The 5,000-nt window shown below is 38.4% G+C and overlaps 1 non-coding gene across 1 annotated transcript in view; it reads right to left on the reverse strand.

Moving 5' to 3' along the window:
* LOC139616322 (5S ribosomal RNA) overlaps positions 1 to 86 on the reverse strand; it is a 119-nt gene extending 33 nt beyond the window's left edge. The window contains exon 1 of the ribosomal RNA XR_011687994.1: positions 1 to 86. This exon is cut by the window's left edge and continues 33 nt beyond it. This is a non-coding gene — a ribosomal RNA (5S ribosomal RNA).
* Positions 87 to 5,000: the final 4,914 nt, after the last annotated feature.

A 5,000-nucleotide genomic window follows, 5' to 3' on the forward strand; every position in this document is an offset into this window, starting at 1 on the left:
CCATCCAAGTACTAACCAGGCCCGACCCTGCTTAGCTTCCGAGATCGGACGAGATCGGGCGTGCTCAGGGTGGTATGGCCGTAAGCCGCAGAGCAAGTGACAACTACCCCCTTTATACATGATGATCCACACCATCACAGACATGGCTGTGTATGTCAAGCGCGGGTGTCTTTGCTCGACTTTCTTTCTTTCTTTCTTTCTCTCAACTTGTCAACTGTGTAATGTGATAATATGAAAGTGTGGTTTGTGCACTGTGAGCTGAACTGTCTGCACAGTGATTGACAGTTGAGCAGTGGCACAGTCAGTGCTGTTTACTGAAGCAGCAGCGTCCTCTGTTGTTTGCACAGAAAAGTGAAAAAGCTTACAGCACCTGGTATTCCCAGGCGGTCTCCCATCCAAGTACTAACCAGGCCCGACCCTGCTTAGCTTCCGAGATCGGGCGTGCTTTTTTTTTTTTTTTTTTTTTTTCTTTTATTATGAAAATATACAAAGCTTTTCAGAACACAATATTTACATATACATACACATTAACAACAAAACAAAGCACAAAGGATAAAAATCATAAATTAATATGAAATCTACCTCCATCATCAATAGAAATAAGGCTACTGCCTTGCACAAAAAACTCCTCAAACAAACTCCTACTCAAAAAGTTCCATCGCAAAGCAACATCTTTCCTTAATACCGATACAAACAAAGCTAACACTTCTATCCTCTTCCCTTCAAAATGTGCTAAATTTCTCCTTAGCCATACTGCATATCTAGCATGACTTAATACAAAATTAAACAAATTAACATTCACAGTTTTTGATGTTTTACTTGAACCAAAAAAGAAAACTTTCTTCCAATCATTCGCTATCAGATCTAATTTCCAATTGTTTTTGATCAGGGTTATTAGTTTCAATTGAAAGTTCTTTAATTCCTTGCATTCAAAAAACAAATGCATCAGTGTTTCAGGATCTGATTTACAAACATCACAAAACCGATCTACATTTTTATTAATTTGGTGAATGACCACATTCGTGTATATTCTGTTTTGTCTGAGTTTGAAGTCCAAATTTTCACAGTCTATGCTATTGTACTTGACATGTAAATTTTTCCAAATTTCTTTCACATTCAGATCCTGAAATACCTTCAACCAAACATTTTCTGATGCTGGGGTCTTGATTTCTTTCATCAGCATCAACGTGTACAACATCTTTACTTTTATTTTATTAAAGAGCATTTTCCCATCAATCTGATCAATGTACAGATCTGGTAGCTCACTCTTTCCTACCTGAACTGTTTCCCTCTCTATTGTTTTAATCCATATATCCGGTAAGCTTCCTTTTATGCACTTAATCACATTATCCACCTTAGTTCTACCTACCTCCTCGTCTATCTCCACAACACTGTCAAAAATGGCTCTATTTGGCAAGAAGCCAGGCACATACTCATAAGCAAAATCTCTCACTTGTTTTAATCCTGCTTGTATGAAAACTTTGTCATACAAAACATTCCCACTGTTTTTTATTTGTGGATTCATAAATACTGGCTGATCTAATATTTGATTTATTGTTTTGCAGTCATATTTCAGGTGCTCAATGAAATCTGCCCAAGCTAGAAATACCTCTTGATAAAACACAGGAAGATTTTCCAACATATTCTTTCTGAATCTCATAAAGATCCCACTGTCCCCACATCCTCCACTTTTACACAGAAAATCCTTAAAGAACCCTTTCCAACCATACTCCTCCTTACCATATAGATATTTTTTAACCACCTTTATTCTCAATGCTTTTCGTTTAACATCTAAGTCCATCAGTTTTAGCCCTCCCTCTCCATACCCTGCTATTAATGTCTTCATAGATATTTTAACTCCTTTTCCTCTCCACAGAAACTTACTTATTACAGCTCTCACCTCATTCAAAACCCACTCAGGGAGATCTAGAGCTCCCATCACATAATTAAATTTTGATAGAAGCAATGAGTTAATGACTACAACCTTACCTTTTAATCGCAGCCCTCTCATAGACCACAAATTTAATAATTGTTTAACTTTATTCAATATACCAGTCCATGTGGCATCTCTCGCTTCCTTACTCTGTACTCCTATGTTCACACCCAATATTTTAATGAAGTCTCTCGTTATCTTTAAAGGAATTTCACACTCTTCTGGATTTGTATGCCCTACACACATAATTTCTGATTTTTCTATGTTTACTTTTGCTCCTGATGCTCTCCCATATGTTTCAACATGTTTCATTATTCCTTTTACACTTTCTATGGTTCTGACAGTAAAGGTTGTATCGTCAGCAAATTGATGAATTAGACTATTTGTGCTATATGGTATTTGAATGCTTTGTAAAGAAATGTCTTTTTTACATAGTGTTGCCAATGGTTCTGCTGCTAAAGAATAGAGCAAGGCTGAAAGAGGACAGCCTTGTCTGACTGACCGTTGTACTGGGAAAACATCAGTGAGCATACCATTTATTTTCACACAACTTTTAGCATTTGCATATAGCAACATTATCCAATTAACAAACCTATCCCCAAAACCAAATTTGCCCAAAACCTGTTCTAAATACCCATGTTCAACCCTATCAAAAGCTTTATTTAAGTCTAAATTCAGGACTAGACCACCCTCACCATCATTATTCATACTATTGACTACATCTCTAATTGTACATATGACATCAGTGATGTCCCTACCTGGTATACTATAAGCTTGTGTTGGTGCTATTATTTCTCCTACCACGTCCCTCAATCTATTGGCTAAAGCTTTTGTTAAAATCTTGTAGTCCGAGTTCAACAGACTTAAAGGCCTGTAATTTTCTAATTTAAACGGACTCCCTCTTTTTTTAAACAAGATAGTAATAACCCCTGTTGCCATTGACTCTGGAACCGTTTTCCTTTCCTCCATACACTTATACACTTTCAACAGTATTGGCACCAATATATCAGAAAAAACCTTATAAAATTCATGTGTCAGGCCATCTGAACCTGGACTCTTGCTGGATTTCATTTGCTCTATAGCTATTTTAATTTCATCAATTGTCAAATCATCGTCACACATTTGTTTACTTTCATCTGATATTCTGGCATCAACAGTATCTAATATCTCATCCACACATTCCTGCACTATACCTTCCTTTTGAAACAGTTTTGCATAAAAAGCTTCCACTACCTCCAAAATGCCTACAAAATCTGTCACTCTCTCTCCATTCTCACTTTCTAGCTCCGTTATATAAGACTTTACCTGTTTACTTTTCTCCAAGTTGAGAAAGAAGTTTGTACACTTTTCTCCCTCAACTGCATACTGAGCCCTACTTCTGATAACTGCTCCCTCATATTTTTCTCTCTCATAATATTCTATCTCACCTTCTAATTTCATAAAGTATGTCCTATCCCGATTCGGATCCTCCTCCAGTCTTTCCAGCTCTTTTATTAATTTTTCTTTCACTTCATTTTCCTCTTTCTTTTTCACAAAGTTCCTCTTTTTTGCAAATCTAATACTTGTTCTTTTTATTTTATTCTTCATCTGTTCCCACCATAAACAAACATCGTCTTCAAATAAAGTATTTTCTTGCTCATTTTTTATAAGTCTTGAAATAATTTTTCTATATTCCTCCTCTTTTAACAAACAAGAGTTTAAACACCAAACCCCCCCTCCCCTCCCTTCACATCTCACCCCAAAACCAAAAGTTAAAGCAGCATGATCACTTAAACCCAAAAACTTATATTTTACATTCAAAACCCAACTCAAAATATTTCTTTTAATCAAAACTAAATCTATTCTGCTTTGTTTCACTTTTCCCAAAACCATTTGCTTTCTTGAGTATTCTCTCCTGTTTGGATACATATCCCTCCATACATCAACTAAATCTTCCTTATTCATAACATCAAATAAAACACTCCTTGAAGTATCGTTTCTGAAATTAACACTGCTGGACCCATCCAGCCTTGTACACCATAAATTAAAATCACCAACCAAAATACATCTCTCAGTACAAAAAGTCCTCAAATTATCAAACATTTCTCTTCTTTCCTTTTCAATATTTGGTGCATAGACATTAATTAATCTAAACCTAATGTTACAAAAATTAAATTCAATGACAAGCAACCTCCCTTTGTCATCTTTGTGGACTACCTGTATGTCAGTCAATGTCTCCTCTTTTACCAAGATAGCAACACCACATGCTCTGTGACTCATATTATTTGCAATAATTTTGCCTCTCCACAGTGAGCTGATATCTTTAAAAACTTCGTCAGTCCAGTGAGTCTCTTGCAGGCACAGTACTTCTGCTTTTATGGCATTAAATACCAACTCCGCTTTCGTTTTTCCTCTTAGACCGTTACAGTTAAACGAAGCAATATGCAACATAAGGCATAAAACAAAAAAGAATAGCAGAGCAGCAGCCATACCTCTACTTTTTAACCTTCATCTTCTCCTTTTCCTTCGCCCTCTTCTTTCTCTTCAGCTGTCTGATGGTCTCTGCGCTGACGTCCATCCCCTCCTCGCCCTCAGACCCGTCCGACACAGCTTTCCCGTCTTTTTCATTTGCTGCCCGCGTTCCAAAGCCAGCATAATTGTCTGGATTTTGTGGTGCTGGATTATCAGAGTCTCTCCCTCCTTCGTCTCCTCTCGATTCCCCACAGTCACGGTTTCCCTCCTCGTGGGTCTCTCCGGTCATTCCCGGCTCCTCCCTCTCGACGCCGCCTCTCCGTCCATCCTCCTCTCTCCCCGTATCGGCGCCGTCCTCCGCCTCTCTCTCCTCCTCGTCAGAGACGTCGGAGTATGACGGCTCTTCGGCGTCCTCCCCCGGCTCTCCACACACACACAGGGAGATCTTTTCTTTGCACAGAGCACATTTCCCCTCCGCATCACACTCTCGTGCGTAATGCCCCTGTTTCCCACATTTAAAACAAATAAAAGTGGGACAGTCTCTGACAATGTGGCCAGGCTGTATACACAAGCGGCAAACTTTAACTTGCCTGTCATGGATGACGCGGAAGTGCTC

This window comes from Trachinotus anak, unplaced genomic scaffold (assembly GCF_046630095.1).
Source record: "Trachinotus anak isolate AG129_WGS33_773 ecotype Australia unplaced genomic scaffold, CSIRO_AGI_Tana_v1 ptg000056l, whole genome shotgun sequence".
NCBI lineage: Eukaryota > Metazoa > Chordata > Actinopteri > Carangiformes > Carangidae > Trachinotus > Trachinotus anak.